At 35.0% G+C, this 23707-nt stretch overlaps 1 protein-coding gene across 30 annotated transcripts in view; it reads right to left on the minus strand.

Moving 5' to 3' along the window:
• ZBTB20 (zinc finger and BTB domain containing 20) overlaps positions 1–23707 on the minus strand; it is a 775662-nt gene that overhangs the window by 463026 nt on the left and 288929 nt on the right. For 27 of the 30 annotated variants that reach the window (XM_019448048.2, XM_053903375.1, XM_019448070.2 and 24 more), the window contains one exon: positions 10030–10103. The exons of the other annotated variants lie outside the window; for them this stretch is intronic. The gene's annotated coding sequence lies outside the window, so the exon portion shown is untranslated. The remainder of the gene's footprint in view (positions 1–10029; positions 10104–23707) is intronic. 30 annotated transcript variants of the gene reach the window in all.

A 23707-nucleotide genomic window follows, 5' to 3' on the forward strand; every position in this document is an offset into this window, starting at 1 on the left:
CCACTAACCAATGCTGCAAGAAGATAAGACAGATAAAGCCCTAAATGTGTAACCCAAATTCACAGCTGTTCCTACCAGCCCTAGTCCAGAGAAGAGAACTCTGATAGTAATAACAGTGGCAATGGCAACAATGTTAGACATAAATTGATTATTGACTATTTAATAAAGTCCTACAATATTCAAGTAAGTTAAGCAAAGAACAGTTCAGTAAAATTGTAGCAAATTTCATATGGTCAAGTTTAGTGCAAAATTGCAAACAAGTAAATGTCAAAAATCTTAATCTTTGAATACTCAGTAACTGTCAAACATGAGCAAACTTCTTTTACTATATCTTTGAGGACATTTTATCATAGGAGGTTTATAAGTCAGAGAATCTGATACTACCCAGAACACTGAGTTCATTCTACATTCAATTTTCATGACCTCCTGAAAGAATGTCAGTTTAGCACGGCCTCTTCCCTTTTCCAGATGACAAAGAATGGTGCTTTCACATTGTCATTTGGGATACATGATGGGGTGCATTTAGAGCCAATGTACTGCACCTGATGTGTAAAACTCTTTATTGTTCTAGAGAAACTTGTGCCTAATTCCCTGACAATTAACTGTTTCAAAGAGTCACAAGTCTCCCAATTGCTTGTCACCAGTCTCGAAGAGATTAGATAAGCTTCCTCCCTGTTACAAAAGCTTTTCTTCATTCAAAATTCTTTTGAGAACAAAACATTAAACCAGAATTGGATTTTTTTTAATGTTTATTTATTTTTGAGAGAGAGAGAGAGAGAGAGAGAAGTAGGGAGGAGCAAAGAGAGAGGGGGACAGAGGATCCCAAGCAGGCTCTGCATGGACAGCTTGGGCACTGACAGCAGTGAGCCAATGTGGGGCTTGAATTCACTCATGAGCTGTGAGATCATAACGTGAGCCGAAATCAGACACTCAACTGAGTCACACAGGCGCCCCCAGAATTGGATTTTTAACAAAATGCTATAAGATTGTTGAAAACACTTCTTCTTTCTCCTGACAAGACTCAGCAGTTCAAAAGATATATTAATGTACTTTGATTTAGGGCTACTAGCAACATATTGCAAAGTGCAAGGATGAACCAAAGAACAAAGTCCCTTCTGCAAAGTAGAAAAGATGGTTTTCAGAGTTATTTTGAAGACGTGAAGGGACCCTTTCACACAGAAAGACTTGGAAGTCAAACTCAAGAAACAGAGAGGACAAAGTAACAGCTGTAGAACCCTAACAAGAAGGCATCACTTTTAATTACCATGAACTTATGTGTATTGCTGCCATTCTACAGTGACAACGGGTTTTCAAATAATTGTTCAAGTATGTTGATAATGGAAAATGACCTTCTCAGAAATGAGAAGCACTGCTAAAGTTGACACATAGAAGGAAATTCAGTATCATGTCTGAGTGGGAGCTACCATTAGCTAGTGTTTCAAATCTCTTCCTCTTCTTTCCCTTTTTTCCCTCCCTCTTTCTGTCTCTGTCTCTCCTACTTTTACCAAGAAGTTCACTTCTAATGTAGTTCCCAGTGGTCATTAGAAAACAATCTAACAATTCATAAGTATGTTTGGATTTTCAGTTTTGTGCTTTTTTTAGAAGCAGTAACAATGAATTCTTTCATTGACCTATATCTCTGATCAGGCTTATAAGGCTTCAAATAAGTTAATCTTGAGAAGGAAAATGTAAAACTTCTTCCTTCTTATTGGCCTCATAAACACAATAATTTACTTCTTTTTCTTTTCAAAGGTGTGTTCAAGTATGGTATAGCTTAGCAGTATCATTGTCTATGATGTGATTGGGATCTTGCACACAGACGCACAGTGAGTCGAGATAATGTGGGGATGAAAGACTAATGTCATAGATTTGACCTATCTTCCCAGCTCCTCATTTCTCAAAGAAGGAAACATATGCAGGGTATTGCTTTTATTTCTAGACAAGGTGATACAACTTAATTATAAAAGCACCCTTCTGACACACTCTCTTCCTTCTTGGGAAGTTTATGAGAGCATTCATTACAATTCTACTTTGTCAGATAAAGAGCTGAGGTGTGAAGACCACAGAAGACTAAACAGCATCCAGAAAAACAGACTTGAAGGTTGGTGGAACAATGGAAAGAATACCTGGGATCAGACAGATCTGTGTTTGAATTCTAGTGAGGTTTTTACTAAGATATGTGGGCAATTTCATCTCACTGAAACTAGGTTTCCTAAATTTTAAACTAAGGATTATAACATTGATCTTGAGGTACTTGAGGGAATTAAATGTGAAAAGATTTAAGCAGAGAGGGCACCTGCTAAATGTAACTTTCTTTCCTTCCTAACTCTTTTCAAAGTTTGAACTATTAGAGAACTAATGACCTATGTGACCACATGAGCTAAGGCGATAACAAAATGCAATAGATAAAAACACCAAGCAGGAGATAGTACAGAGTTTGAATCAGTTAGGCCTGGCGTCAATACAAACTCACTTACTGGCTTTGCAATCTTGGATGTTACTTAATGTTTCTGGAGCTCAGTATTCTCATTATAAAATGGAAATGATTCCTACTTTGCAGGGTGGTTGCTGAGTGTGGTAGCAAGGATTAAAGACAACTTTTATAAAGCATCTGGTACATTAAGTAAACAGATTGTGAGTAATACATATTGTTCAGATTTTTATTAATTAAAGCTTGTCTATAGACTCATCTCCTGTACTTAATATTCCTTTTTCCACCCAAGACCTTGAAAGGGTGATTGTAGGGGTGCTGATCACTGATTAGCTGGTTTAGCTGTGTTAATCTAGCTCCTAAGAATTAGGGTTACAGTTCCAGCCTTGCCATTAACTATTTAACTGTATGTCTTAGATAGGACTTCTAGGCCTGAATTTTGTTCATCTCTAAATGAGGAGGCTGGAACAAATAATTCCTAAGGTTCCCTGTTGCTATAATATTTTATGATTATAGTGTCTTTTTATTGAGTTATAGCAGATAAATCCTCATATCTTTAGAGCTTAACCTACTTCTCTATGGTTTAATTTTCACATTCCCTCTACTGTATTTATTTTCTCCCTCCCTTCCTTTCCTTTCTTCCTTCTTTCCTTTCTTTCTTTTCTTTTTCTTCTTTTCTTTTCTTTTCTTTTCTTTTCTTTTCTTTTCTTTTCTTTTCTTTTCTTTTCTTTTCTTTTCTTTCTTCCCTTCCTTTTTTCTTCAAAAGGGGATAATTTCTATCTATATTAGTTTTCAAGCAAACCAATAACTCCATCTTGACTTAGTGGTATTCCATGATATTAATGCATCACACTTTAATATAATCTGGATTCGGGGGCACGTGCATGGCTCAGTAGGTTAAGTGTCTGACTTTAGCTAAGGTCATGATCTCGCGGTTTGCAGGTTCGAGCTGCGTGTTCGACTCTGTGCTGACAGCTGACAGCTCAGAGCCTAGAGTCTGCTTCAGATTCTGTGTCTCCCTCTCTCTCTGCACCTCCCCCACTCATTCTCTGTCTCTTTCTCTCTCTCTCTCAAAAATAAATAAACATAAAATAAAATAAAATAAAATAAAATAAAATAAAATGAAATAAAATAAAATAATGTCGATTGTGTTTAATCCAGAATTCAGTAATATTATAGGTAGCAATAATGAGGATAATGATGATACATTTCAAGCCTTTCTATGCCTCCAGGCCCCTGGTCATTGCACATAATAAAATATACCAAAATTAAAAATAAGATTAAGGTTTAACAGATAAAAATACATCCTAGGAGTAAAACACATTTTTGGTACTCATTCTGACATTACGCAATAAGCACTTAAAAATAAACAAAAATAAGAGATTCATTAACCAACAACAGAATCTTAACAATTATTAACTAGAAAAGAAATAAAATTAACTTGACCTTATCTTAGAAGGTTGTCAGAAATCAACTTTGGTTATGTAGATGGGAAATATGTTGTGAACTATTAGACCTTAGTTTCAGAAATCCAAACCCTCCTCAAACTCAGAAGTGAACCTTCAGTTAAGATTCGAAATAAATGTATAGATTCTATGAGCTTGTGCATAGTATTTACTTTTGAATTATTTTCATCTTAGTCTATTCAATTAGAATATACATTATATATTATATTTACTTATTTATTTTATATGTACATCTATTAATGTGTTTTTTCCAGCGTATTCAAAATAAAGTCCAAATTCCTCACCCTGGCTACTCCTCTGACTTCACTTCCAATTACTCTCCTCCTTTGTCTACTTTCCTCTAGCCACTCTGGAATTCCTTTATTTCCTTGAATACACAAAGTTTGTCTTTGCCTGAAGGCATTGTCCATGCTGTTTCTGTCTGGAGCTTTCTCTTCCTTCCACGTTTCTACCCCCACTCCAAATTCTTCACCTGCCTGATTCTTCCTGTGCTTCAACTATCAACTTAAATGACACTTTCTATGAGAATTCTTACCTAAGCACTCAATGGATAGTATAGCAGATTTTCTCCATGCATTATAATCTTACATACTTATTTCCTCTTTTCATGAACTAAAACTTGTAATTTTGTAATTATTTGTTTACTTATTTAATGTCTGATTCCTTTAGGAGACTATAAATTCCATGAGAGCCTAAGGGATCACTTCTATATTCCCAGGATTAAGCATGGTTGGATAATGAATTAGTGATTCTATTGTGGTAGATTGTATAGAGTTTAGAAATGTTAATTAAATATGGACTCTATTCCCAAATAATTTGTTTTCTAGTAAAAGGATAAAGCATACACATAAGTGTTGTTAAAAAATATAGAAAGTAATTCGTGTCTCAAAAAAAAGTGTAGGTAAATGCTACATTAGTTTCTTAGGCTATTGTGAAAAATTACCAAAAACCTGTTGCCTTAACAGAAATATATTCTTTCACAATTCTGAATGCTAGAAATCCAAAACCAAATTGTCAGCAGAGCCACTACAGTGTTAAGTGAGTTTGGTAAGCAGGGGACAGTGGATTATTTCTGGCTACATCAAGGAGGGAAGGTTTCATGGAATTAACAGTATTTAAAATAGACCCGGAAGGATGGGTTAGATTTGCACATGGAAAAACAGAATAATGGCCATTCCAGATGGCAAGAACAATATTAATAAAGGAGGGGGGAGGGGATAGTGAGGAAATTTGGCTCGAGTGTGTGGTATATTAAACCACAAGATTAAGTCAGAAATGAGGTTAGAATTAGATTTTAGATGGTCATGAATACTGGTTAGAAATTGTTTGGTAATTAATCTAGAATTACTAAAGTTTTGTATGAACAGAGGTGACATAATCTTAGAACTCCTGCTTCAGGAAACCTAATGAGGTGGCAGTGTTTAGGATGAGCTGGTCTCCCTTCCCCCATCTCTCTTAATTAGAAGATAGATCATTGCAGGCAAGAGAAGATGAAAGCCTAAGGCAGAGGTACCAAGGAAGGAGAATTAACAAGAGTTGGCCACTTATTGGACACCTGGAGGATGGTGGAAAGTAAGAATGATATATTTTGAGTCAAGATGACCTGGGTAGTTGAGATGAAAAAAATTAGCATAGTCAAAAAGAGGATGATTTTTAAATAGAAGGATAAATTCAATTTTGATATACTGACTCTGAGGTTTACATAAGGACATTGGAAATATAGGACTGGAATTTGGGAGAAATATCAGGACTAGAGATATAAATGTGTGAGTTATCAGTAGTGAAATGACTGAAGTCATGCAACCCTGGAAAGTGTCAAATTATGGGAAGAGTATGAATGTGGGGTTTGACAGATATATTCACATTCTATCCTTTATATTACCTGCTGTATGACCTGGGACAAATTGTTTAATCCCTCCACTTTCTCAAATACACAGAGGGGGGGAAATAATATTATCCTTTAGTTAGGATTATAGGATTTAAGTATCTAAAAGGACCTATCTTTTTAAGATATGCTTTCATATTTTGGTGGCATGATTCCCAGTAAGAAATATATTTATTTTGCAATCCATTATCTTAAAAATTTGTAATATACTTTTTATCAATTTTTCCCTGTGATACTATTTCATTAAAAGCATATTGACTGTGATCTTTCAATTGATTCCATGACATAATGAATGAGTTGCAACCCATGCTTTGGAAAACACTGGTTCCAACCAGTATCCTATATTCAGATCTCACCATTACTATTCACTGTTCCCTCAACTTGTATTTTTGTTACTTCCTCTACTTGTGCTACTTGTTAATATCCTGTAATTTCTTGATAGTCCAGAAGAAATGATAACTATTTACTTACTCCACTGCACCCACATAACATTCTGTCTTTAAGAAAGACATATCTAGGGGCGCCTGGGTGGCTTGGTTGGTTAAGCGTCTGACTTCGGCTCAGGTCATGAACTCGTGGTCCGTGAGTTCGAGCCCCGTGTCGGGCTCTGTGCTGACAACTCAGAGCCTGGAGCCTGTTTCAGATTCTGTGTCTCCCTCTCTCTCTGACCCTCCCCCGTTCATGCTCTGTCTCTCTCTGTCTCAAAAATAAATAAACGTTAAAAAAAATTAAAAAAAAAAAAGAAGAAGAAAGACATATCTATTGTCCAAACAGATTATGAACTCCTTGATGATAGGAACTATATGTTATTTACCTCAGTAAGACGATTTGTTCATAAGGGGCACAGAATAAATTTTAATTTATTATTATAGAGAAAAGAGAGAACCGGTCTGAGGAGAGAACCTTGTTGGACACTTATATCCAAGGCCCTTCCCTGGCATCCTCATGAATGCTTCAATTCTTCCTTCTCTCTATGCCAAAGCTTCCATTGAATTTTTTAAGGCAGAACACCATCTCCTCATTTGGGGCACAAAGACATAAGCCACCGATATTTGTATATAGAAACTTGAGCTTCTTCACAGTGGGGATGGAAAGGTTTGGAAGGTATAAAATAAATCTGAGGAAGAAAGTAAGATATATCCAGGACTTAGCTGTGGGTAAAATAATAGAAAAGTTCCTACACTGGTCTCTTTGGATTGCTAAATGACAGAATCCAATAAAGGCAACCTGAAATAAATTACTAAGGCAAGTAATTCATTTTAAATTATTAAAGTTTATTTCATTTTTTTTCAGACCCTGAAAAACTTTTCTCTGACAGAAATGACCCCTGGCAACAGTGACATTCTGACACCATGTGTGATGCACTCACTTGGGAAGTCTGAATTCCATGTCACAATGGCTCTGTTCAGATTACTGGTTTTATCATGCCTATAAGCACAATTAAACTACTGAAGTTTCCAATGGTCTTCTGTCCACTTAGTAAATCATCATAAAGAATATTAAGTCAACCAAATAAATTTGCTTCCATGTGACTCATTGTACAACCGGAGGCATGGTATCAAAATGTATAAAAAAATGAAAAAAAAACTTTTGTTAACAATGAATGTTTTCAGAATACCCTTATATATTAATTTTGGGCTAGTCAGTGGAGGGGACTAACAGTTCAATGGGTCTCATAAAATGAGCCTAAGGCAATTTGTTCCCTAGAAACACTGTTCAGGCCCTGAGTACAGAGGAAAGATCAAAACCCCAGAGTCTAAATTTGGGTTGACTCTCAGGCCTAGATGTCTAAAGGGTGATCTGCACTGCTGGTCATTATGGTTTGGGTAATTTACATGCCCTACCCTGGGCCTCAGTTTATTTATTTCAAAATGAGGTTATTGGACTTCTACTTCCAGACTTTCTACCTGTAATGTTTGATGAAGCTCTACCTTAAAATCCCTTTCACCTCAATTATTAATCTTAAAAAAATGTGAAATGTGTTTACAAAGTTCTTTGATGTCCTTAAACGTTATTCAACATGATAACAGTACAATTCATTAAGCCTAAATTTTATCATTTTAGTTTTGCCTCAGAGGCCACGTTTTATGAAAGCCTTAATTTGCATCACCAGCAGCTGATTTAATAAAAATGAAGGGACCCCCTTTTGGAAATAAATTAAAATTGGTGGGGGAGGGCAAAGAACTTTATGCAAAGAAAACACCAAAACAAACAAACAAACAAACACACTCAGGAAGCTAAATTTAAAAGGGGTCAACAGGTTCTGAGTTCTAAAGAATGTTGTGGTCTTATTAGTGCTGAGAAACTGGTCCTGGCTTTTTATGCACTGAGAGTTGAAGTTTCTAATCACAACTTAGACCAACGGGTGAAGAGTCCATCCTGGAGTCAGGTAGATTTATCTTTGGAGACAACTCCAGTGTATGGAATGTGAGACACAACCTAAATGGAAAACTTCTGGAAACCATTTCACAGAAAAAGGATATAGTATGAACGCCCTCCTCATCCTGGTGATGAGAGAGAAGTGTAAAATCAATGAGGAGAAAGACTGAGAGACTGATACCTGATGCAATATGAGGAACAGCTCGTTTGCCTTTGACAAATTCCTTTAAAATTGCCTTCCTGTCAAAAACTTTCTTCAACCCCTCTCCACAATAAATGCCCTCTGAAAGAATGAATCCTGAAGTTCTGACTATTAATAAATTTTGTAATTGTATTAATAACAGTAGCTATTTCTTGATTACTATTATTATGCCAAGCACTGGAGATTACAAAAATGAATAAGAAACAGACCCTACTTTTGGAGACCTTCCTGTCTATGAGTTTGAACTGTTGTAGTTATGACAAAAACATGATAAGCATCATTTATCACTCATACTAGCCAAGCACTGTGCTCAGTGGGCAACATGCATAAGCTGTCTGTCCAGGCTCCCTTTCCATTCATCAGATACTCTGACTGTGAGATGATCTTGCTCTGTTCATGCATCATCTCTCTCCTCCCACCAAAAAAAATGGACGTAGCAGAAATTCAGACCATAGGTAGAGATATTTCAACAACTTCCGGACTATCTATAGTCAACACACGAGAACTATAGCCAATAGTGAAAGGGTGCAATGAACCAAAGTAAAAATGGAAGAAACCGAATCACCTTTAGTGCACTCTGTTGGACAGACATGGTGGCACTCTGAAAACCACGATGCAGTGTACCCTGCATCCAGCATTCCAACAATGACTCAAGGAGATGAATGTTATTGAAGTGTTTTGAGACTCTAAGGAAAGATCTTGCAATACATTAAACTGCAAAACTTAGGAAGACATCATAACCTTCTGGATTTCATTACCAAAACGTACATTTTCATCTAAAATTAAAAAAAAAAAAAGATTGACTTTTCTCCTAGTATTTCACAACCTTTGAGTGCAGCATTAAAATGCTTTTCTTTTATCCCCCACCAACTATAAGCTTCTGTTTTCTTACCCTGGGAGTCTGAATCTTTTATATGCTCGGGTTCTATTCACTGCCTGTTATTCAGACATTGAAATCCCAAGTGTTAATTGTTCTTCCAAGTACATTGACAAAACAGCAGCTAAATAAGGGTAGACCAGACTGTGGTAGACTCTGACATGCATTTATGGAACAATGGGGCTCTGAGAGACAGCCTTGTAGCTCACGGGAAGACATAAGATGTGCTATTTTGACTGCTTCATAGCAGAATGGGGAACACACGCACACAAGGGAATTATGCATTTTACTTAGTTTTGCCCAAAGTCCTCAAGGCAACAGAATCTTGTGATGTCATCATGAACTTTTTTTCTATCCATTTCCATTGACACAAAGGCTAAAAATTTCTAATGACATCACAAAGGAAAAAGGATTCTATTTTGATTCCATAAGAAATCTATTACCTTCCATGAGACTTAAACAAAAATGTGAGAATCCTTCCTGTCAGGGTGTATGTCACTGTGCGGATTCACAGTGGGTGACACCCTCCCTAATGCAATTCAAACCAGGCAAAAAAAAAAAAAAAAAAAAAAAAGAGGATTCACAATTTGGGTTGAATAAAAAAGACATATTGAATATTGTGCCCAGCAAATTTTCTTTTTTTATAGAAGGAAATCATTTAAACATATATTTCTTCAGGGATATTCAAATTTTTACTCATGCTTGGTTACTATGTTACCAATGTTTTTGTCTTTTCTTGGGTTGGTCACAAAATCACAGAGAAAGAAGGTACAGGAAGCTTTCACTTACAGGAATGCAGTGCAGCTCAATCTTTTGTTTTTAAGGTGCAGTGATTTTAGTCTCTAAATGTAACTTCAGGCAGTCTGAAAAGAAACAGGTTAAAATCTCTTTCAGTTATAATTGGTATTTCAGATTTAATTAAAAATTAAACTTTCATAATGTTTCACCATCCAAAGCAATGCATTATCAGTCAAGCGTGGCTTTTTTTTTTTCTGTTAAGGAAAAAAAAAAAACTCTTCCCAGACTAGTTTTTTAATGAAAAGAAAAGGATCTAAAGAGTAAAAAAGAAAAAAAAAAAAGCAATTCTGAAAAACAAAATATGCCTCCCTGTTTAGGACTTCATAATGATACGACTAGGAACTCAGTACCTCTGAATTTTAGCTAAATTCTATCTGATTTTTTTAAAAACTCCTAAACAACAATTTCACAGCCTAAAGATTACATAAAATGTTAATTTTAGAGAATAAAGAAGAAAATCTATTATCTGAATACACATGTTGAAGGGAAATTAGGACTTGACATAGAATTGGAAAAAAATGTTAGATCTACTACTTTCAAGGGACTGAATTGGTGGTGGGGCAGATGGTAAAGTAGAGGTAAATGGACATATTTAGCAATACAAAATGCCCACTGCAGTGTATTGTGGGTTTGGCATGCCGTATACCACATCATCTATACGTATATCTCATCACATGCAGCTACTGCTCTGTGAAGCAGCACGGGAAGACCCTCAGGATTTGAACCAGAACTTCCTGTTTTAAATAACTGAACCACATTTCTTAATATGTATTTCCAATCTTCAGATTGAGAGTCCAGGCATTAAAATCTCCAACTACGTCATAAATATTTGGGCTTAGAATGGCACACTATTTTTTCAATCCTTTCTTTCTTCATTCGACACCATCTCTAAATAAGATAACAGTTAAAAAAAAAAAAAAAGAAACAGACTAGATTAAGTCATCCTTATTTTTAGCTTTAGATAACTGACACTACAGGATTTAGAAAAATATAGCTTTTTTAGTGTGAAATGAAGATAATACAATTATCTTTCGTTTACTTCACACCATGGCAGTACATTTTTTATATATTTGTAGCACTAAATGTGGTATGTTTATGTCCACTTTCACATGAGTGCAAGGTAATATTTTAGTATCTCCACATATGAGAGCATGATCATAAATCACCCCTGAAATTGCCTCTATTATTAGAAATTGCATCTAGTTCCAACTTATGAATTCTATTTTCTTTTTCCCTTGAAGTATATGGAGGAATATTTTAGGTATTGTGTCTACTTGATATATATATAGATTTTAAATGCAAACTGGTTGAGATTCACAAAATCCATCCATGAATGGATCAGAAAAAAAATCACTGACATTGACTAACTAAACTTTTCCCCTGCTTCTCATATGCCTGAATTAGACTAAAAACGCACCAGTGTAAAGACAGAAATTATGGAGGCGTCACCAGGGACAACTGAATGAGAGGAGGGGAGTGCACATATTTCCTTATAAGGCAACAAAACATTCATAAAAGAAACTGACAAAAATAACTCATGCTCAGAATTATATGGAATAACAATAATCCTCGATAAATGATTCAGAAATATAGAAACTGCCCACCTCTATATAAATCTGAACTACTGATTGGTATTGTTCTACTCACCACTCAAACAAGGTTAGTGAAAAACTGATTCACTATCTAGTTCATGCAAGAAAATGTGATGAAAACTAGGCTGCATATTTATGTATAAACTATTTAACTGACAACTAGCAGTTCAATTTAATCAGTCAGATTTCCTTTTCCTCAATTCACCAGATGTTGAGTCAACTGAACTATCAGTTCAAAATAAGAAAGTAATTTCTATGAACAGACTGTCTGCTATGTTACATTCTCCTCCTTCCTCATGTATTCCTCCTCTTTGACCTTTCTCTTCATTTCTGTTTCTGCATGTTTCTTCCTTACTTTCACTTTCTTCCTTATTTTTTTCCCTCTCTTTTTTTTCCCCTTGGTGAGGGTAATGAAGCTCAAAAATAACATCTTGTATCCTGTTGAGGGAAACTTGGTCACAACTATCCTTCCAGATGACAAACTCATTCTTAAATGTCTGTTTCTCAATCCAAAGAAAACAGAGCAATTGAGAAAATAGAGACGCAACATCACTTACCACTACCAACACCACCACTTTTAATTCCCATGCTACATTCATCACAAGGAGGACTAAAGTTTATTTATATTATCCCCTAACCTCAAATAGGACCACAAATAAGACTAATAACAGGACCATTTTGTGGCACTCAGGCAAACGGCTGGGCAAAACAGATGGATCTTACTTTGCGCCAGGACTCAAAAAATACAGTCGCCAACTCACTGTTGGCGACTACATATCTTGGCCCAAAGATGGACCTGGAAGTGGGACCAGTTGTCTTTGATATGAATACTGTTCCTATTCATATCTGCCTCATGAGATAATCATTAACTCTGTCACTATGTCGTGGGGTTAAGTATTGGATAGAAACTGGAAAAATGGTCATCAAGGAAGTGAAATATTCTGAAGGCATGTCGGATTAGATTAAGGAGCACAAAGTCAGGGCTGGAACACTTTTGGCACTACTGTCCACTTTTCAACTTCCTGTTTTTTTTTCAAGTTCAGTACTGTACACAGTACCCACCTTTAAAATAGTAGATTTCCAGAGTATGTGTCAACAATAAGAATATTTTGTTCTTGACATTTCAGGTTCTAAAATCTGCTAATTTTTTTTTAAGTCACCGAGATCGACCTCGGTCATTATTAAAATTGACCACCAGTATTAGACTTCTTTAATCAGGACAAAACTATGTAAGGCTTTATAGATTACAGTCAACACCCAGTGATGCACTGGGAAACAGCTCAGTCAGTAATCAATGCAAATTACAAAGCCCGGAAGAATGCTTCTCTTGGCAGAGACCCTTTAGCAAAAGAGTTGTGCATTCTGCACTAGTTAGAGATTCTGAATGGCTTTCCAGAGAAGTAGCAAATGCATTATATTACAGTAACCTATCCTGTAACTCACGAGTCCAAAAAACAAAGCCCTAGACAATAAAGAAAACTGAAGGGGGGTGAGGAGCTATAGATCTTAACACTGACTAGTAACAAAGGGCTGCTTCTGACCACACTCTACTTTTTAAAAATCTTCACATGCATACAAGTTTTAGGCATCACCAGGTCACAAAACTTCAAGAAAAGAACAACAAAGCACTCCAGCTTAGGAGGTCTATGCTAATTCAGGCATTTCTCTTAATGTTCTCCCAACGATTCAGCATCGATTGTATCTTGCTCAGATCATTTTTGAGAGTTTATTCACCTATGATTTATCCATTCTGACACTGCTCAGATGATTTTTAAGAAACAAACCCTGTCTGTGGTCAGTGTAGAGGGAAATTATAATATTTTAATTATTTCTCTTAGTCTTTTTTTTCTTTTCACTTAATAATTTTTTATTATGGAAAATCTCAAGCACATGCAAGAGTAGGGAGCTTAGTAAAATGAGCTACCATGTACTTACTCATCACCCATGGTCCATCTTTTTTTATCTATAGTCATCCACTTTTTCTTCTATCAGCTCATTTTAATGACAATTCCAGATATCATATCATTTTATCCACAAATATGTTAGTATGTAGTACTAAAAAATAATGACTTCTGAAAATCATAACAAATATCATCATACCGTGTCAAAAATAATAGAGATTCTTTAATTTATTAAATATCTTAGGTCAAATGATTGAATTTTAAATGCTTTTTGTTCTTTGTTCATTTTTATGACTGGTTAGTTTGAATTAGGATCTAAATAAGATCCACATTACATTTAAGTCATAACTCTCTTTGAATTGATAAATCGCTCATTTTTTTTATTTTAACTTTTTATTTTGGAACAGTGTCATGCTTATGGAAAAGTTGCAAAGATACTTCAGAGAATTCCTGTATTTTCTTCACTACCTAACATTAACATCTTATATAACCATTTATAAATGGTTTGTAAATTCGTCAAAGGAAGAAATTAACATTGGTACAATACTATTAACTACATACTTTATTCAGATATTACCTGTTTTCCCACTAATATCTTTATTCTGTGCCAAGGGTCTAATTCAGGATACCACACTGCATTTGGTTGCCTTTTCTCCTAAATCTTCTCTAATCTGTGAAAGCTTCTCAGTTTTTTCTTGTTTTTTTTTTTTTTATGACCTTGATAGTTTTGAAGAGTGGTGGTGGGATAATCCTCAATTTGGATTTGTCTGATGTTTCTCATGATTAGGTTGGGGTTATAGTTTTAGAGAAGAATGCAAATGAATGAAGAGCTCTTCTTGTAACATCCTATCAGGGGGTACATGATATCCATATGACTTATCACTGGGGATGTTAATCTTGGTCATTTGGTTAAGGGAGTGTCTGCCAGGTTTCTCTTTCCTTAGTTTTAATTAGCATAATTTCATAATTTTAACAGTCTATTGAGGTGTAATTTACATAACATAACATTCACCCTTTTAAGTGTACAACTTAAGGATTTTAAATAAATTTACAGTGATCATCACCATAGTCCAGTTTTAGAACATTTTTGTCATCCCAGAAAGAGTCCTCATGTCCTTAGTCAACCCACTCTTACCCCAACCCCAGACAATAACTAATCAGCTTTCTTTCTCTATACCTTTACCTTTTCTTGACCTTTCATATAAGTGCACTCATACAATATGTGGTGTCATGCATGTGGCTTATCATACTGTTTTTCAGAATCTTCTATGTTGTGGTATGTAGCAGTAGCCCATTCTCTTTTATTAACAAATAGTATTCTATTGTGCAGGTATACTACATTTTGTTCATCCATTCATCAGTAGGTGAACATGCAGATTGTTTTTAGTTTTTGACTATTATGAATAATTCTGCTCCGAATGTTGACATAGATACAAGTCTGTGTGTGGACGTATGTTTTCATTTTTCCTGAGTAGATATCTAGAAGTGAAATTTCTGGGTCATAAAGGTAACTTTATTTTAACTTTTTAGAATGGTTAAGCCATTTTCTAAAGTGGCTGTACCATTTAAATTCCTACCAGCAATGGGGTGCCTGGGTGGCTCAGTCAGTTAAGTGTCAGACCTCAGCTCAGATCATGATCTCGCAGTTCATGAGTTCAAACCCCGAGTTGGGTTCCGTGCTGACAGCTAAGAGCCTGGAGCCTGCTTCGGATTCTTTGTCTCCCTCTCTCTCTGCCCCTCCTCCACTTATGCTCTGTTTCTCTCTCTCTCAAAAATAAATAAGCATTAAAAAAAATTTTAATTCCTACCAGCAGGTTCCAATTTCTCAGCATCTTCACTAACACTTGTTATTACATGTCTATTTTTATTGTATCCACTCTAGTTAGTGTAAAGCAGCATCTCCAATGGTTTTAATATCCTTTTTTCTAAGGATTGATGATAATAGGTATCTTTTCATATTCTTATATCTTCTTTGCTGAAATATTTATTCAAACAAATTTTTAATTCGGTTGTCTTTTTATTATTGAATTAAAGAACTCTTTATATATTATATGAGGACAAAAATCCTTTATCAGATATATATTTGTAAATAATAAATCTTGCAAATATTTTCTCCCATTCTTTTCATTTTTTTAGTGGTAGATTTTGAAGTATAAAAGGTTTTAATTTTATTGAAATCCAAATTATCAAGGTTTTATGTTCTGTATCATGCTTTGCTGCCTTATCTAAGAACCCTGTCTAACTCAGGCCATGAAGACTTTTTTCCTGTTTTCTTATAGAAATTTTATAGTTCTAGCTCTTACATTTAGGTTCATGATCCATTTTGAGTTAATCTTTATGTGGGTATGAGATCAGGACATAAGGTTATTTTTTTCATATAGGTCTAGCACCACAGATATTTATTTTTATTGCATATAGTCTTAGCGCCAATTGTCCTAACACTATATATTTAAAAGCAAAAATAATACAAAAAAACCTTATTCCTTCCCCCATCAACTTGTTTTGGCACCTTCATCAAAATCAATTGACCAAAAACATAAAGGTTAATTTTCTGAACTTACAATTTCATTCCATTGATTTATGTGCCAGTACTATATACTCTCTTCCTTACTACAGTTTTTATAGTAAGTTTTAAAAACAGGAAGCACAGGACATCTACCTTTGTTTTCCTTTCCAAAATTATTTACACTGTTCTAGGTCCTTTGCATTTTCATATAAAGTGAAAATTAGGATCAGCTTGTCAATTTTTACAAAAATGCCTTTATTCTTTTTGATGCTATTGTTTTTAAATTTTACTGTTCACTGCTAGTATACTGAAATACAATTAATTTTTGTATAATGCTCTGGTATCCTGCAAACTTGTTGAACTAACTTACTTGTATGTGAATGCATTCCTTAAGCTTTTCTACATAGCTTGTTTTCTGCAAGTAAAAAGTGTTAACTTTTTACTAATATGAATAACTTTGATTTCTTTCTTTTCTGTTCTTTTTTTTCCTCCTTCCCTTGCTTTCTTTCCTCTCTTTTCCTATTTGTTTGTTTGTTTGTTTATTTTTATCATTCTGGACCAAAACCCCAGTAAAATGTTGAATAGAAGAGATGAGATCTGACAACCCTGCCTTGTTCCCAATCTTAGGATTAAACCAGAGTTTATGAGGGTTAAATGTGATGTCAGTTGTAGATTTTGCATAGATGCCCTTTACCAGGTTACAGAAGTTCTCTTCCAGTCCTGGTTTGTTGAAAGTTTTAGTCATGAATGGACAGTAGATTTTCTCAAATGTTTTTTGTGTATCTATTGTGATAGCCATAGGGTTCTCTCCTTATTCTACTAATATGGTATATTGCATTAATTAATTAATTACTGAATGTTTAACCAGCCTTGTACTCTTAGGAAATATCCTACTTGGTCAGGGTGTATAATACATTTACAGATTGCTGTATTTGGTTTGTGAAAATTTTGTTGAGGATTTTGATGTCTAAATTCATGAGGGATAATGGTTTCTTTTCTTACAATGCATTTGTCTGGCTTTGATATCAGGATAATATTATTGTCATAGAGTGAATTGAAAAAGTGTTCCTTCTTTCTCTATTTTCAGAAGAAGTTTGGTGTTGTTTCTCTTTAAATATTGGATAGAATGCAGTGAAGACATGCATCCAGATTTTTCTTTGTGGGATGACTTAATAAGTCTCTCTCTTTACAATTATATATCTATTCAGATTTTCTATTTCTTCTTGAATCAGTTTCAGTACTTTGTGCATTTTTGGCAATTAGATGATTGTACCTAAGTTGTCTAGTTTCTTGAATATATTTGTTCATAGTATTACCTTTTAATCTTTTTAATTTTTAATTTTTTTTTAGGGTTGGTAGTGATGTCCCACTTTTATTCCTGATTTTGGTAATCTGTTATCTTCTCTACTTTTCCCTCCATCATTCTAGTTAAATGTCTGTCAATTTTGTTGTTCTCTGCAAAGAATCAACTTTTATTTTCATTGGTTTTTCTCTATCATTTTCTTGTTTTCCATTTCATTGATTTCTGGCCTAATCTTTATCATTTTCTTCTTGATTTGCATTCCGTTATATATTTATGCCATGTCTGCATTTATCTACATAATAATATTATAAGGGCAATTTATTTCTTTGGGTGGGCTTTAATTATTTTTGTCATTTCCCTCAACCTAAAGGATTTTCTTCAGTATTTCTTATAAGGCCGGTCTGCTAGCAACAAATTGCCTCAGTCTTTGTTTATCTTGGAATATCTTTCTTTTATCTTCATTTTTGAAGAACAGTTTTGCTGAATATAAAATTCTTGATGGTCACTTTTTAAAAATCTTTTTTTTTCAGCACTTTGAACATGTTGTCCCTCTGTCTTTTGACTTTAATTGTTTCTGATGAGAAGTCAATTTTTAGAGTGTTGGTTCCTATAGTGAATGAGTCTTTTTTCTCTTGCTTCTTTCCAGAATTTCTCTTTTTCTTTGGCTTTAAAAGTTTGACTAGCATGTGTCTATGTATGGATACTTTTGCATTTATCATACTTGGAGTTTGTTGAGCTTCTCATATGTGTAGATTAATGTCATTCATCATATTTGGCAAACTTTTGGTCATTATTACTTCAAAAATCTTTTTTCTGCTCTTTCCTTTTCTCCTTCTTTCCTCTTCTCCCATTACACACATGTTAGTATTCCTGAAGGTATCTCAGATCTCTGAAGCTCTGTTTATTTTCTGTTTTTTTTTCTTTCTGTTTTTCAGATTAGAGAATTTCTACTGATTTATCTTCAAGTTCACTGATTCTTTCTTCTGCTATCTCAAATCTGCTGCTGAGTTCCTCCAGAATATTTTTCATTTCAATTTTTGTGCTCTTAAACTCCAGAATTTTTGTTTCTTTTAAAAATAATTTCTGGAGTGCCTGGGTGGCTCATTGAGTTAAGCATCCAATTCTTGATTTCAGTTCAGGTCATGGTCTTGTGGTCATGGGATCAGGCTCTGCAACAGGCTCCGTGATAAGCATGGAGCCTGCTTGCAATTCTCTCTCTCCCTCTTCCCTTCTCTGGCATGCTCTCTCTCCCTCAAAATAAATAAATAAACATTAAAAAAATTTTTAAAAATTCTATCTTCATATTGATACTCTTTATTTAAAAAGTAATTATACTAATATTTTATTTAATTGTTTAACATGGTTTTCTTTAGTTATTTGAATATATTTACAATAGCTGCTTTCAAGTCTTTGCTAAATTTGACACCTGCTCTTCCCCCTCCAACCTAGAGATAGTTCTATTAACTACTTTCACAACTGGGTATTAGTTACACTCGTTTCCTTACATATCTGATACTTTTTTCCTTGTAAACTGACATTTTATACAATATATTATAGCAACTCTAGCTTCTGATTTTTCCTTCCAGGGGCTTGTTACTTATTTGTTTATTTAGTGACTTACCAATCTAATTCTGTGTGGTCTGTCTCCCTCAAGCTGTGCAGCTGCTGATGTCTCTGGTCAGTTTTTGTAATTCTTATTTTCATTTTTTAGGTAAACCTTGCCCCTATGTCAGTACAGTTTGTAGTTCACATCTAATAATTAGTCGTGGGGGCAATAAGCTAATATTCCTTTGCTGATAAATATATGTATGGGATGGAAATGCATTCAAAGCTCAGACAGTTTAACATGTTTTCCTTGACTCTTACTTTTCACTGGCATTCCTCTTCTCTTTGCACAAGGCTCTAGGGTCAGCCTTGGGTATGTGGATACCTTGGACCCTCTCTGGTTTGTGACACCTAGGGGCATGTGGTTTTTCATGTTCTACTCCATCAAGTCAGGACGATGTGAATTTTCATGGCTTGGCCTGTCCTGGAAGATCTATTGTTGTCAATGGAGTTTGGGGAAGGGTAAGTAGTGGAGGTAGTCCCAGCTAAAATACCAGATCTCACTTATGCCTGTTGTCTCACCACAATTTTTAATATGGCCCCTTTTACTCTCAGAAGTATCCAGTTTGGGTGATATAATTTATGATCTCCTTTTATATAGTGAGCATAAAAAATTATGATATTCCTTCAACAGATAACCATTGCCTAATTCTTTTCCTTGTAATGCAAGATTTGGAGGCCCAGCTGCAAGGGTGTGCATGGGTGGGTGGGGAGGTCCAGCTGACATTGAATGAAAGTTTCCATGATGGTTACATGTATATAGCAAATCCTCAATTGCCTGTTCCACTACATTTCTAAAAGGTTTAAAAGTTTTGGAGATTAAGAATGTCTGTCAATCATGAGGATTGGGAGGTAACCGGAGGATGAGGGTGAGGGGGCAATACCTCCCTTATGGGAATTCTGCATGACTTTTTTAAAATTTAATTTAATTTTATTTTTTAATTTTTAAAATATTTTTTATTTATTTTTGAGACAGAGAGAGACAGAGCATGAGCAGGGGAGGGGCAGAGACAGAGAGAGACACAGAATCAGAAGCAGGCTCCAGGCTCTGAGCTGTCAACACAGAACCCGACGTGGGGCATGAACTCACGAACCGTGAGATCATGACCTTAGCTGAAGTCGGACACTTAACCGACTGAGCTACCCAGGAGCCCCAATTCTGCATGACTTTATAGACCTGAGGGAAATCAGTCAAGGAGAGGAGCTAGAATTACATGTTTCAAAATGGATTGCTAGAAAATTTGGAGCTGGACTGAGCTAGAATAAACCCATTCCAAGCAATTATGGAGAACATACCATCTAGATTTAATCTCATACAAAGTAGTAGCTCCAAGATCTCTCTAAAGAGGCCCAAATACTGAAGTGAATCAAGTTAGTATTTTCCAACTTATTCACTCATAGTTTCCTGGCATGGCCAATCCACATTTCCTCAGGAACATACCAAAGGAATATACTTCTCCGGGAGCTTAAACACTCTTGTAAATCAGAAAGTTCCCATATTGAAATAGGGAGCAATATGCACTTTAAAAATGATTTTTCCTTTACATAATGATCCACAATAAAATTCTCTTGAGAATAGATTCTTCTAGAGCATTTAAATTATGAATAGATTTACAAAATCACTCATCACATAAAATGAGATAAACACGTAGTATCTGCCTCTAGGATTTTCAAAACTTTTTTTTTTCTAAATGGAGATTGAAAGGAATGGGAAAATCAGCAAACTTTGTGCAGTAGAAATTCAGCGTGTATGATGCATTAACTTTGAATATCTTATTGACATTTCTGGATCAACATTAATCCTTCACATTTATAAAGTGTCAAAGAAATCAAAGTATTCACCAAACTTCATCTTACTGAAATGTCATAATAATTCACCTTTAACCCAGGAACCTGTAACAAGTAAATATTACTCTTTCTATTTGGAAAAAAAAAGGAATCTAATCCATAAGATAAAGCATGGAAACATCACATAAATTGCTTAAGGACACAAATAAGTCTGGTGATGGAGCATGTGATGAAATTCCCTTACCTAATGAGAATTAGGCAATATCCAGGCTGTAGCAAAGAAGAAACTGGAGCCTCCACCTCCCATTTGTCTGTATGTTATGGCAGAATGAAAATAAATGTTTAAAGAGGGTGTTTTTTTTGGTCCTATGAAATGGCACTTCTCCAGCTAATTTCTCAGGTAAAGTGGGTGGACATTTTTTTGGCTGTGTGTTTTTGTTGGGCTTTGCAATTTCTACAATAGAATTTCAACCCAACCCCTAACTTGATTACTGTTTCTGCTATTAATTAACAAAAATAGCTGTTTTCCAGTCATACAGTCTAGAATTCACTGTTATCTCAATTAAAGGCATAACTTAGAGAAATAATATCTATAAAAAATTGCAGTTCTTCCATTAGGGTTTAGCATGTAGAGATACTCTAAAATCTTCCTTTGAATTATATCAGAATGGAGTGTCATCTACCTAGTCTGTATCTTATAAGACTGAAAATACCAAATTACACATCACTGAGATAGATGTATTCCTATAAAATATTCTTTGTTTCTCACAAAAGTGAGTATCTATCATTGGTATTTATGATATAATACAGTGATCCCTTTATATAATGAAGAGAATTAGAGGAAAACAGTTCTTTCTAGTCTGAGTATTGGCAATGTATTTCTTCAAAACATATGGTTAAGAACCCAATTTGTAAATATATATAAGACTCTATATAAGATGATTTTTTTAATATATAGTTCTAATTCTTACATTTTTACCTTATGTTTTTAGTTTTCAATTATTTCACTTGTATCATATATTTCTTTATATTTTATTTACATTTGTTTATATGTTATTTACATGTATATGTATAACATATATCTACGTGTCTTTTAAAACATCTTTCTTTCTTCTCAGAACAAGGAGATGTCCATCTATGTCTCTTTTTATTTACCCTTTGTATATCAAGCCATCTAAAGTTACAATAAGATATCCCAAAATTTTAGATGCAATTTCAAAATGCAACCTAGGTCTTCTAGGAGCCAGACTTGATAAACTCATCTGTGCTTTTGTGGTGACTTTATTTCATTTCCTTCTACCTCAATGCTATTCAAATCAGATGTCTGAAGCGAAGTAATAGATTTGTATCATCAGGGTTCCAGACTAACTTAAAGCTTAGATAAGCATCTTTTTGTTAAGTCACCTGAAGGTGATTCTTGGCTTTCTGCGCAAGAAAAGAACAGTACGGAACCTATTTCCAAATCATTAATAAAGCATAGAACATAGGGTAGTCGTGACTGAGTGTGCAGGTTGTGTCCTGCACAAGGGCACCCAGTCTAGGGGTGTGCTCCACTCTAGAAGCTATCCTCCTTGGCCCAAGCTGCATCAGCTGGAGCAAACTATTTTTATAATTTGCACAAAGGTGCTGAAAGAGGTCACATTTTTCTAAGTTGTACTAAACATTTATGTAAGTAACAGAGGCCTAGGGTAACATATTTATATAGTATTTCTAACAAAAATAATTAATTCCATTAATATTTAGCTGGCTTTCTGTTACATGTTACATAAATATTCAGGTAAGCCTCCTAGTAATGCCCTCACCACATGAACCTGAGTCTCCATGACTTGGACTAAACAGGATGGTAGTTATACATACAGTTTTCCTCGGGGAAACTAACTTTGAAACAGACTAGGAGATAAAGGATCCTTCTAACACTTTCACCATAGATGACGACAACATATAGCAGATCATATTCTCAACATAGTAAAGCTTTTTGTCCTAAGTTGAGTCAAAAAGTGGGTGCAGAACATAATGTTATTCATATTATTACTATTTCCTTGATTAAGCTGTCTCCAGTTTGGAAGTTTCAAACTGAGAAAGTGATATCAAAACTTCAATAAGTTCTGAGACAATGGATTATATGTGCAATGGAATACTTTGCCTTTAAATTTAGCTCATGGTGGGGCGCCTGGGTGGCTTAGTCACTTAAGTGTCCAACTTCAGCTCAGGTCATGATCTCACAGTTCGTGGTTCGAGCCCTGCGTCGGGCTCTATGCTGACAGCTCAGAGCCTGGAGCCTGCTTCAGACTCTGTGTCTCCATTGCTCTCTCATTCTCTGCCCGCCCCCAACTCGCCGCAGATCATGCTCTGTCTCTGTCTCTCAAAAATAAATAAACATTAAAAAAATTTTTTTAAAAATAAATTTCGCTCATGGCTTTCACTCTTCCTAGGAGACTTTATACAGTTAACTCAATGAATTATTTGCAAATGAGGATAATACATAACATATTTGTACATAAACTTTTCCTGACTACAAAATTATACATGCCCATTGGGAAACACACACACACACACGCACACACACACACACACACACGCAGGAAAATACAGAAAAGTGTAAGAAGAAAAAAAACCCCAGAAAGTCTGATCACAGAGACCATCAATTACTACTGGCATTTCAGCATTTCATTCAAACATGACAAATTTCAATCCCAGTTTGGCTTCTTTTTCTCCAGCACATCATTCAGTTGCCTCCATTCCCACTATTTGGTATGCACGCAACAATAATAATTATTTGTTACAAACTAATTTAGCAATGAACCACGTACTATTATACTTCATAGGTCTGTTATTAATTATTATTCATTCTTATTATTACTCATTATTATTGCTCATTATTACATGAGTTCAGTTTTATCCAATCATGCCCTGTGAAGATTATCATATGTAACAAAATGTGACATTACACAAATGTTAGACCATTTCTGTTCCA

Source organism: Panthera pardus, unplaced genomic scaffold, assembly GCF_024362965.1.
Source record: "Panthera pardus isolate Hobbes unplaced genomic scaffold, ASM2436296v1 HiC_scaffold_16, whole genome shotgun sequence".
In the NCBI taxonomy this organism is placed as follows: Eukaryota; Metazoa; Chordata; class Mammalia; order Carnivora; family Felidae; genus Panthera; species Panthera pardus.